Raw genomic sequence first — 12,971 nt, forward strand, 5'->3', positions numbered from 1 at the left:
TTCTGCAACTTTCCGAAAGGCTCTACCTCAAAATAAGAGTTTAAAAAAAAATACATGCATTTGCTCGTGTAACATTACAGTTTTTTGTATGAGGGTGAGACAAGGGAATGTAAAAGAACCATGTAATACATTGATATAACTTCCAAGACACTACTTCTAGTAACTATTCATAAAACCCCATAGGAGGCAAATAGCAGTCTTTATAGCATCTGTAATTTACTTAGGTTAGGCTTTAATAAAAGACTTCAATTGAAATTAAAGTTATCAATTTTCAGAACACACTTACTGAGTAGCTTTCAGTCTCAAATTCTGTACTTACACAATCCATTAAGGGTCTCAAGAATTTTCTCTCTTGCCAGGAAAATTTCAGCAGATATAAATAAAATTTTCTTAGAAATATTCAATTTAAATATATAAATGACTAACACAGACAAAGGGATATAATAGTTCATCACCTCTGAATTGTGCTCCATGACAACAACTATATCTATCTGGATTCACCATTTTAACCTCAATATCCAGCATGGTTCTTGATACCTACTAGGGTCCCAATAACTGAAGCCAAGCGGTGAACTTGTGTCCTAACCAAGGTTCTGTGCCCAAGTCCCTCCGGCTTTAACCAAGAATGGGAGGTGGAAAGTCGGAGGTAAAATGGGAGAAAAGGTGAATCTGGAAAGGGCCCAGCATCCACCAATTAACCAGGTCAAAAGATTACTTAACCAATACTACATTCTAGCAATACACTGCTGCTAAGTCACTTCAGTCGTGTCTGACCCTGTGCGACCCCACAGACAGAAGCCCGCCAGGCTCCCCCGTCCCTGGGATTCTCCAGGCAAGAACACTGGAGTGGGTTGCCATTTCCTTCTCCAGCACATGAAAGTGAAAAGTGAAAGTGAAGTTGCTCAGTCACGTCGGACTCTTAGCGACCTCATGGACTGCAGCCCACCAGGCTCCTCTGTCCATGGGATTTTCCAGGCAAGAGTACTGGAGTGGGGTGCCATTGCCTTCTCCGAGTAATACACTACATTCCTCCAATCACCCAAATCTTAAAGATTTGCTTAACAATTAAAAAAAGAATTGAATGGATATCAGAAAATCTGCCTCACTTATCTTTATCACCTATTGCCTTCGAGAAAGCCAAATGTGGGGGAATTTCCTAGCAGTCCAAATGGTTAGGACTCCACATACTCATTGCTGAGGGCCAGGGTTCAATCCCTAGTCAGGGAACTAAGATCCCACAAGCCATGTGGCGCAGCCAAGAAAAAGAAAGCTCCAAATTTTCTTCATTAAAGGCAAAGCCATATACTTTTTAATCTAAAAAAAAAAATCTTACCTAGAGTTATGCAAAGCATCAGAAAAATCTTCCACACAAGCTTTAAGCTCTAAGCAACTACATATATATTATTATGTACTTACAGGAGAGGGGGTGCCAGTGGACAGATGGTTAAATTGCATCACTGACTCAATGGACATGAATTTGAGCAAACTCTGGCAAACAGTGGAAGACAGGGAAGACCCTGATGTGCTGCAGTCCATGGGGTCGCGAAGAGTCAGACACAGCTTAGTGACTGAGCAACAACATACATACACATTATCCATATGCCTACATTTAAATATATAAATATAAAATGTGAACAGATACGATTACATTAGAACTACTACCATGTAAGACCCTTATGTCAGATAGCAACTCCTGTCTGTCTGTTATTTATTCACTCAGCCGTCCCAGGTACTGACAAGACAGGAGACAAGATACAGACCAAGCCCTAAGTCTACAGCTGACCTACCAACTTAAAAGGCAACTGTAGCTACTTTTAAAAAAGTCTTAGGAAAACTTTAAGGGTTTGAATTCCAATGCTGCCTCTTATTAGCTATGTTTCCAAGTCTTAGTTTCCAGAACTATAAAATCTGTACTACTGCCATAAAGATTAAAATAATGTCATAAAATACAAGCATACCTAAGAGATACTGCAAGTTCAGCTCCAGACCACGACAATAAAGTGAGTATCACAATAAAACGAGTCACACAAATTTTTCTCATTGCCCAGTGCATATAAAAGTTATGTTTATGTGATCCTGTAGTCTTTTAAGTGTACAACAGCATATCTAAAAGACATGTGCATACCTTAATTTAAAAATACTTTAAATCAACTATATTTCAACAAAAAGTTGTCTTAAAAACTTTATTGCTAAAAAATGCTAAGCATCAACTGAGCCTTCAGCAAGTCATAGCAGTTAACATCAGAGATCACTGAATAATAATGAAAAGGTTTGAAATATTGTGACAATTGCCAATATGTAACAAAAAAGACTAGCTAGCAAATGCTATTGGAAAAATAGTACCAATAGACATGCTCAACACAGGGTTGCCACAAACCTTTGATTTGTAAAAAATATAATACAGCAAAGTACAATAAAAAAAAAGCAATAAAACAAGGTATGTTTAAAAATGCCTGGCAAACTAGAAATCTTTCATACAAATGAAAGATATACTACTACTGTACTTATCTTTTTTTTAGTTTGGTGAAGACCATTTTTTAAATCCTTACTGAATTTGTTACAATATTGCTTCTGTTTTATGTTTTGGTGTTTTGGCCTCAAGGCATGTGAGATCTTAGCTCCCTGACCAGGGATCAAACCCACATCCCCTGCATTGCACTGGGTTGCCAGGTAAGTCCCACTGTACTCATCTTTTCATGAAGAACAAAACACTAGGACCTCCCTGCAGATTGCTTATTAACTGTAAGGAGAAAAACAGTAACTATACAGTGAATAAACCAGTTAACACTTTGACCAAAAGTAAAATCACTAATGAGGGGCAAATGGACATAATGTATATCCAGATATAATATTCTGAGAGGGGCACATACCTTTTGTAGTAGTCTGACTGAACATAAATAAATAACCTGAAACCATGAGACAAATCCAATTTTAACATTTTCCTATAAAACAACTTATCTATATTCTTTAATTGCAAAAAAGACAAAGAAAAGCTCATTTTGCAGGACACTAAAAAGAAATGACAACTAAATACAAGATATGATCAAATCACGGGACTGGAATTTAAAGCGTATGGAGACTAAACTATTTACCAATGTTAAATTCTTGGAATTTGATAATGGTACTGTGATTACCTAAAAGAATATCCTTATTCTTAGGAAATACACCCTGAGCTATTAAGAAGTAAAAAGGTATGCAACGAACTCTTCAGTGGTTCACAAAAACAAATAATAACGTGTGTTTATGCCATAAATCAAACACGGCAAAATGTTTAAAAACTGATAAACATGGGTAAAGGATATATGAGTCTACTATATCATTCTTGCAACTTTACTGTAAGTTAGAAATCATTTCAAAATAAAAAGTTTAAGAACACAGGATACTAATCTCCAGGGGCTTACTTATAAGCTCTAAGCTATATATTAATCCTACTTTTTAAAAATCACTCTGCAAAATTAATACAGAGAAAGTTCTAAAGAACTTCACAGTCAGAACACAAAATGAATTAGGAAAGCACAGCACTATGAGCAAGAGCAAGCAGAACAACACAATCACATCTGCAGACTCCAAATACTGTAATTATTACACACAACAAAAAATAAGCATATTAAATAGATTTTTAAGAAATAAAGTACCTTGAGAACATGACTTAAAAAGGAATAACTATTTAAAAAAAAAAAAAAAGGATATGTTTAAAAGGAACTGAATGCAACTTCTAGAAATGACCAAAAAATATAGTAAATGAAATTTTCAAAAACTCAATAAACATGGTACAACACAGATGAACTTTCAAGACATTATGCTGAGTGAAATAAACTAGACAAAGTGACAAACACTGTATGATCCAACTATATGATCACACAGAATAAATTCACAGAAGTAAAATAGTTGTTGCCAGGGGCTCAATGAAGGGGGAACAGGGGCTTACTGTTGAATGGGTACAAATTTCATGATGATGAAAAAAGTCCTGGAGATGGACAGTGGTGACAGTTGCATAATAAGGTGAATATACTTAATGTCACTGACCTGTATGCTTTAAAATGGCTAAAATGGTAAATTCTATTTCTATGTATTTTACCACAATTTTTTTTAAAAAGATATAATTGATAAAATAAAGTGAAAAAAATTCAATGAAACAGGTGAACAAAACTGAAGTGAGAATTAGCTAACTGGAAGCAAAGGCACTAATTATTGAGAACACAATACAAACAGATACAGAAATAGAAAATATAAAAGACCAATTAAAAGACCCGATGGGTAGAGTAAAAAGATCTAACATACTTCATAACACAAGTTCCAGATAGGAAATAAAGAAGATAAATTTTGAGGAGAAAATAGTCAACAGTTCTCCAAAATTGACACCAATCTTTAGATTCCAAAGCCTACTGAATACCAAACATAATAAACAGAAGAAACCATCTTTCAGACATATCAAAATAAAAGTCCAGAACACCAAGGGCTAAAAAAAAACAAAATGTCAAAACTAGCTATAATGAAACAATAGAGACAGTCACCCCTCAGTTTTCCAAAGGGGAATGAGTGGTTCCAAGACTCCAGAGAATACCCTCCAAAGTTCAAGTCCCTTCTACAAGACAGTGTAATATTTGCATATAACCCCTGTATGTCCTCAGGTATACTCCAGATTACTCAAAATACCTAAGACAATGGAAATGCTATATAAATAGTTGCCAACATGCAACAAATTCAAGTTCTGCTTTTTAAACTTCCCATAATTTTTCAAATATTTCAGTTCATGGGTGGTTAAATCCAACAAGGCAAAACCTGCAGATATGGAGGGCCAATTGTATCTTTGAAGCAATGGCAAATCACATGGATTACTGATTTTTCAAAAACAGTAAAAGCTAGAAGAGAATGGTGCAAGATCTATAATAAAAATTATTGTTAGCACTGAATGAACACACAGGAAAGTCACCTTTGGGAATTAGACTTTCAAAGAAATAAAGTTTTTCAAATAACAGACCCTCTAAAGGATGTTCAGGGAGAGAGAAAATTATCTCAGATCCCAACAGGAAGTTCAAGACACAAATGAAAATGAGCAAAGACATTTGTATGTATGTATGTGTGTGTGTGTGTGTGTGTGTGTGTGTGTATTACACAGGCAAATCAAAGCAACAGTGCTTAAAACAAAAAGAATATATAATTTGTTGGAAGTCAAGGAGAACTAAAATAAAGGGAAACTACAAACTTCCAAACATGAAGAAAAGAGGAAAATGGATTTTTTAAAAATACATTAACCAAAATTGAAAAGCAAGGGAATGATTGACACAAAATTCAGATCATGGTGATTCAGGAAACATGTCAGAGAACACAAGTGGTGAGAAGTACAGAGGGGCTTCAAAGAGGCAGTGTCCTACTGTTTAAGCTAATTATTTAAGCTGTACATTTATTATCCTATACGCTTCTGTAATAAAAGTAAATTTTAAAAATCGACAAGAAAAAAAAAAAAAAAAAAAACAAGGCTAGCAATCATTCCCTAAAAATCTGGAATATGCCCCAGAGCTTGGTATTCAAAACTGAAACAATAAAAAGATTCATTATCTTCTTTAAGAACTACTTGTGAAGTACCCATAACAGAGCTGAGAGGTGGCATGAAGATTACTAACCTCTCTTCTTTCTCTTGTCTTCCCAACCCTAGAGAGCAGCACTGTCTAATATAGTAGCCACAAGTAGCTGTTCACATTTAAACTCATTAAAATTAAATAAAATTTAAAAATCAGTTCATCTGTAACACTAGATACACTTGAAGTGCTCAGTGGCCCACGTGAGGGCCACTATATTAAATAGTACAGATAGAGAACACTTCCATCATTGCAGTAAGTTCTATTAGACAATGCTGCTATATTTTTTATAACGCTAGAAATACACTGATAACTGAGCAATGTTAAATTTTTCAGATGTTCTTACTTTTATAATTATTCAATTTCCTTTGAAAGTCATGTTATTTCTATGAAACTACAGCTCCTCAGCAGTAGTTTAAAATAGTTTGCTGTTTGTTGAGAAAAATACAGAAAGTGTGAAGACCTTTTCACCATCTCCCATGTTCCACCAAAACCATCAGAACACAAGATTTTTTTTTCATGAGCCAAAATTAAATAGTTAAGCACAGTGCTACTAAATTGTAATACAAGCCATGTCAAAACGAATACAAAAATCCACAGGATGAACATATGACCCTTCTTGGAGGCACCAATTTTAGCTGGCAGCACTTTAAAACACTGTTTACATACATATAAAATAGCAATGCAAAATTCATAAGAATTTTTTTTTTTTCATAAGAATTTTTAAAACGAAATGCTACAGACATCGTGAAATTTTCACTCTGGGCTACAGCTTCAGACTTCTGAGCATACCATTCATTTCTGCCATTAGAAGCACTTTAGAGGAAAATTGCAAGCATTATTAAATAAATGAATATACGTGATTTTTTTTTCATTTACCAGAAACAAAAATATATAACAAAACTATAAAACAATAGCATCCTTAATATCTAAAGCAGCAAACCTCCAATTTTTTTTTTAAATTAAAGTACAGAGGTCCTAAGCTATTTCAGCTTAACCCGAACATTTTGCTTTAGGCATTCTAACACAAATTAAGTATTTCTACAGCAGAACTGAACAGCACTCCCAATTTTTTAAATTACCTAACCAAAAACACTCAACGGAAACAAATGCTAAGCCTTAATTTAACAAGCTAGGTTTGCAACTTTAGTTTTCTCCTCAACTCTAAGTGAACCAGGGGGTCAATAAGCTTCTCATCTAAACAACTGAATGCAATTTCAATAACCGCTTATGCTAATAACTGTTTTGTGTCCCCAGGAGGACTTCTGAGGCTCCACTTACATAACCAATTATGCAAAGCACTGAATTACTCTCTTTCTCTAGAAAGCATTTCGAATACTGATATGCATACAAGGTTTACTTGCTACATTAAATAAAGCTTTTCTAACTCTAGCTTCAACAATTCTACAGAAGAGGTGAAAAGGAAAGCCAGTTGCTGCTACTTCACTATGTCAAAGGCGAGTGACTGATTTATCTTCTTGGCGAATCAACAGAGGAATGAGTGACACCGGCACCCCCAGGCAGCCCCCAGAGTCCACCAGTTTCCTCCTGGGACTCTGGTTGAGAAACACCGCTTTAAACAAGTAATCTGGAGCAAGTTGTTTGAACTCAACTGAAAACAATCTGAACTGCTCCTTGAAATATGCTGTAAGTATTCATGTAAAACTTGACAAATTCAAATTCAATGAGGTGAGAATCACAATACAGCCCCTATAGGGTAATCGAAGAGTAGAATGTAAGCCAAACCTTGAATATGCATAAATATGTTGAATGAGTACTCTTCCCTAATCTCCTGGTTCTGTTTAACCAAGATTTGAGATTTCACAGAGCCATAATCTAAAAAAAAAAAGGGGGGGGGGGGCGGTGGTAACTTTTATTCTGCCAAAGACATTTAAAAAGAAAATAACTACCAATTACTATCACCATTATTTCATTTAAAAAATTAATATGCTTATACCAAAAATGGTAAAAGATAATTTTAGAAAAACATATTATCTTCTAAATTCAATAAATGTAGCTTTATGAGAAGTTCATTCATTCTCTTTTCACTTCAGACAAGTGACAACTCTGTCGTGGACTGACACGACTCCACAGTCCAGCACTTGGGAACCACAGGTCTAAGCAGTTAACCTCCACTTGGAAAAAGAAAGCAATGGTAGGACATGCCCAAACCAAATATTAACCTATTCAATAATGAGGAAATTGAGGCTTTCTCCATTGGAGGGGTTTAGAGGCTCTCCCAAGATCATAGACCAAGAATTCTGACATCAGTTCAGTTCAGTTCAGTCGCTCAGTCGTGGCCGACTCTTTGCAACCCCATGGACGGCAGCATGCCAGGCCTCCCTGTCCAACACCAGCTCCCGGAGTTTACTCAAACTCATGATATAGGTCTGTCTTACTCCAGAGTCAGAGTTTCTAATCACTATGCTAAATTTCCTCTAATATTCTTCCAGTGGTTTAAAAAAAAAAAAAAAATCCATCCTAATCCAGTCACCTTTGTGACCAGTGACAACCGAGGAATTTCCAAGACAGCTGGCAGGAGTGAGAGGTGTACTCCCTGGCCATCGCTCAGACTGAAGCTAAATGGAACTCCTGACCTTTGCCTTATTAATACCAGGCTCACTGCGGCTAAGCTAACCAGCCCAGACAGAGCACATGCAAACCCCACAGCCTCCAACAACACTGACACAGGACTCGGGGTGCTCCCAAGTGCCTGCGACAAGAGCGGGAAACATATCCCTAAAAAACAAAAGGAATATATTAATTCTCAAGAAGGAAATAAACACTTCCATAACAATTTAATCTACAAATAATCAACTTGCCCTCAAAAAGTTACAACTCTAAGCCTCATTCTGCAAATAACTACCATTTTTTTACACACTGATATACAGGTCCCCTTAAATATTTAAACAGGAAACCACACGAAATTCTATAAATCTATATAGTTCTTAAAAACTTTCAAAATCAAAATGTATAGTTTTTAATATATGTATCATTATATGGTTAAGTGTCTTATCATTCTCTCTAAAATAATCCAAACATTAGAGACAAAACTACTCATGTTAATCAAAAGTACTTATAAAAGGGAGTTGGAAGAAAAATACGCAATTAAATACCATTTTCTATGAAAGGCACTGCTAGCAGCCAGCAGTAATCGGAGGGACAAAAACTGTCTTTGAATAATCAGAAATTCTTGATATTGAAACCAAAATTGAAAGTCATACATATAAAGAGAATACAATGACAGAAATTTTCCAAATCCTCACGTATCACTTGCCAACAACTGTCCAAAAGAAACGACCAGACAGCTCTAAAGTAACCAAAGATTGACACTGAACCAAATGAGTCTGACATAGTTCCTCCTCCCTGAGATAGAGTAATGATAGCATAGTATTCTTGGTAGTACAGCAAGAAAGTTGTTTCCCAATCAGATTGTCAATGGTCAGATTCTTTCTACGCCATTTGAGTCTACAATGTGAGGGAGCAGTCCACAGACTACCAAAATTTTCACTCACTGAATAAAACTATCTATTTAGTGTCTTTTCCTTCTGTTTTAAACAGATGCCATCTAAAATAAAAGGTTCTTCTTTTTTTCTTTCCGTCTGGACTCTCCCTTGACTCTTTCATCTTCTTAAACAGATTCAATGAATACATCTATTTATATTATTCTCTACACCAATGTTTAATATACGCCTGGCACTGACCTCTCTCATGAACTACAAACCCATATTTTCAAAAAATTCTGACTATTTTCAGTGTTTGTCAAGTATATAAAAAACTCACTCTATTAAAAACTGATCTCATTATGCACCTCCTTGCCCATATTTTTCAGTAATAATACCACCACTGCAGTCACCTACAATTAAAATGTGTGTAATCATTAACCTCCACTTCCTCCAAATCTTTCCCAACAATCCCTCCTCCCACCCACCTACCTAAATCATGATACCACCACTGCCTTTGCCTATTATTTATAGTCTCTTGAAAATCGGCTTTCTACAACAATCCATTCTACACGCTACACTATTAAACCTTGGTAATGTCTCATTACCTCCCAAATACTCTGAAATACAGCATTTAAACATGTTCTACAATCTGGCCCCAATTTATATTTCAAACCTCCCCTCTTCTTCCCCAAAATGAACCCTATATTCTAGGTAATCTGGTGCATTTACTTTCCTCTGAGTACACAATGAACTTTCCCACCTCCATACTTGTGCTCACATCATTCCCTTTATTTAACAAGCCTTCTTCATCCACCTACTTCCAGCCCCTAAATTTTTGTCTTAGAAAAGTCTTACCCTCTGTAATGTTGAACTCAGGCTGCTGGTTTATCCGGATTAGCATGTTGTAGCAAAAACACACAGGTTTTGGCACCAGACAGACTTGTATTCAAACTAGGGCTCAGTTACCTGCTACTACACAGTCCAAATAAGTTACTTAAGTATCAGTGACCTCATTATTAAGAAATATGCTCAGATATTGTTGTGAAGCTTAGAAAAGGTATGTAAAGCAACTAGCATAGAGCCTGGTATGCATGAAATGCTCAATAAATAATAGCTTCAGAGCTAACTTTAAAAGTATTACTGTACCTCCACCACCTTCCATTTTACTCAAGAAAAATGAACACATTTTCCTTTCAAACAACTCCAAACTTTAGATCAAACCACTCACATAGGAAGTATTTATTTTTATATGCTGTAAATTATTATACAAATATCTGACATCTCATTCTATATTTCAAATTCTTGAAGACCCAAGACTTAACCTTTGCATCCTCTAGTGCCTAGCAGTGGCTTTCATGAAGCACAAGGCACTCACCTCCAATTAGAAAAAAAAATTTAATACGCCTAAATATTTAATACGCTCTTCATGACTTCTGACACACCTTAGAAAATTACTGCCAAAACATGAAGCTTAGTTGTTATGGCTGTATCTTTTCTTGTTCCTACGTGGCTGCCTAACAAAGTTTGATGCCTAGCACGGCAAGTCTGTTGAACTGACTTGAATAATATAATTTCCAATGCAAACGTTCAGTATCTGCTGAATTAACGTGAACATAATTAAATTTACTTTGGGCATCTGATTTTTCCTTTTTCTATTCTTACAATTCTTGAAATCCTTCCCTTCAAAACACACTGTCACACCTTCAGTATGAATTCATAACTGTATCTAACCTGACTTCTTTTCCAGATTCTCTCAATTTCAATATCCCAAGCATTTCAAATAGCTAAGAATCTACAGTTTCCATCTAAATCTAAAAGTTGGGCAACTAGTCTTCACGCCACAATCTTTTGCAGGGGCTTTAAAAATTCTCCACCCTCTACCTGTAGAAGATCAACAATGGTGAAATAAATTTTCTTGTGCATAAGACAGCTCCCTGAATAATCACTTCAGTCTATTTTCCCTAATTCATGAGATCACTCCCTTCCAGTGGTGGAAGGAGAATGAGATAAGTACTCCCAAAAAACTAGAGCATAAGTGCTAATACAAGCACAAGATGAGAAGTACAGGGAAGTGTCACTGGTTTCACAAAGGTGGTGTGCATATACTTTACACTGCAAAAGTAATGGTTATTTGCTGGCAGTCAAAATCAACAGTAACTGCATTCCTTTATGATCATAATTTTAAAATCACTATTAAATGTGGGAAATTCTATTTCCTACAAACCTTTCAGGAGTAGTTTATTACCTAAAACCTGTTCGCTAAAAACAACTACCTACATCACTTTCTCCTCTACGAAAGACTCAATTTCTCTGAAGTAAACACCTAATACAATAAAACAGCAAAAAACACAACAACAGCAAAAACACCTCTGGCCACCTGTGTAAACCTCTGCATTGCAGCAACAGCTGTAACAGTCTAAAGAATCTCCTTGGGAGTTACAGCGCACAATTTTTCTTTAAAAGTTAAGAAAAATGACAATTCCAAACATGAAGGTAAACAAACTTTGAGAAAGGGAGGGTATAATAATTCTCCAACCCTACGCAGTCAATTCTTACAACCACCGCAGACTGAACTCACCAAACCACTGTGACTTCAGATAGCCACAGAAATTAGGAGTGCAGATTAGAGAGCAGCAGCATCTCCTAACGTCGGGGGAGAAAATAAGGGAACTTACCTGAACTCCTGATCTTTCTCAAGCAAGTTTGTTGTTTTAAGAAGTGACTTCAACAACAGCTTGAGTAAGCTTTCCAGGGAGTACAGATCATGGGAGGCATGCTGGTGCCACACTGCCCTACGTCTCCAACACCGGCCCAAGCGCAGTCCAAACCGATCCTGAGCAACGCCTACATCAGTCTAGACGGAAAGCCTTGCAGAAGATCTCTGGCGTGTACACACGCATCGCCCCGCCCTGGGACCGAAGAGACGACACTCCTGGGACCCCAGCTAATTACTGAGCCCGGCGACAGACCTAGAGGTCGCCAAAATCGGGAACTACAGCCCACGATTGAGTCTGACGTCCAGATTCCTAGCCCCGGGTCGGGCACAGAAAAACCAAATCGCAGAGACAGCGCGAGGATACAGGGGAGCAGAAATGAGGGGGCCGGATGGACGGAGGCCCAGCCCATTCTTAACTCTCCCAACAGCGACAACAGCTCCGGGAACCCACTCCCCGGCTCCGCCCCGCCCACCCCACGGCCCCCACCGCCAGCTCCGTCCAGTCCCCCGCGCTCGGCGAAAACCGCGGCGGTCGACAACCCCCTTTCTCGAACCCCGACAGCCCAGCCCGCAGCCTGGAGCCCAGAGCGGGTAGCGGGGGCCCGAGAGCGCCAGCCCCGACGCGGCCCGCGGCCGTCGCCGTTCACTCCCCCGGCCACTCACCGTCGGCCCGGGAGGTGAGAGGGGCCAGGGCGCGGGTCGACCGGCGCTAAACCCCGGGCTCCCACACGGGCAGGAGCCCCTCCTCGGAGCCGACCAAGCCTCAGCGTCTGTGCCTACAAGGCCTCTCTACGGCCCGAACCCTAGAAAAGCACTTCCGGGGGAGCGGGGGAGGGAAAGGTTTTGGCACCGGAACTGCTCGCGGGCTGGAGCTGCCAGGGCCTCCCAAGCGGGGCGGGGCGGGGCCTCTGCCGCCGGCGCCCGCAAAGCCGCCCCCGGGCTCCTTGCTAACCCTTTCTGCCCCGCGGCTCCGCCTTTCCCCAAAGTCCGGGTGAAGCGTTTACAGCTCTTCGACGTGTTCTACTAAGGCCACCTGATTTTACAGAGGAGAAAACTGAGGCTCAGAAGATTTAGGTGCTAGGGTCCAGCGCCTTCACCCGCCTTCCGACTCTCTCCAGTATTCTTACCACCCCAGTTTGCCTCCTTTAAAAATAATAATAGTTAACATTTATTGACCGCCTACTGCGTGATAGACACTGTATTAAGCGTTTTGGCGCTTAGTTCAGTTAA

At 38.4% G+C, this 12,971-nt stretch overlaps 1 protein-coding gene across 5 annotated transcripts in view; it reads right to left on the bottom strand.

Moving 5' to 3' along the window:
• Nucleotides 1–12,560, bottom strand: part of FRS2 (fibroblast growth factor receptor substrate 2) — a 102,378-nt gene extending 89,818 nt beyond the window's left edge. For 4 of the 5 annotated variants that reach the window (XR_009690687.1, XR_009690685.1, XM_061130268.1 and 1 more), the window contains exon 1: nt 12,405–12,560. The gene's annotated coding sequence lies outside the window, so the exon portion shown is untranslated. Of the gene's footprint in view, nt 1–11,700; nt 11,798–12,404 lie in introns of those variants that run through there. The other variant, XM_061130251.1, reaches the window with a different exon arrangement.
• Between the last annotated feature and the right edge of the window lie 411 nt (nt 12,561–12,971).

This window comes from Dama dama, chromosome 3 (genome assembly GCF_033118175.1).
Source record: "Dama dama isolate Ldn47 chromosome 3, ASM3311817v1, whole genome shotgun sequence".
NCBI lineage: Eukaryota > Metazoa > Chordata > Mammalia > Artiodactyla > Cervidae > Dama > Dama dama.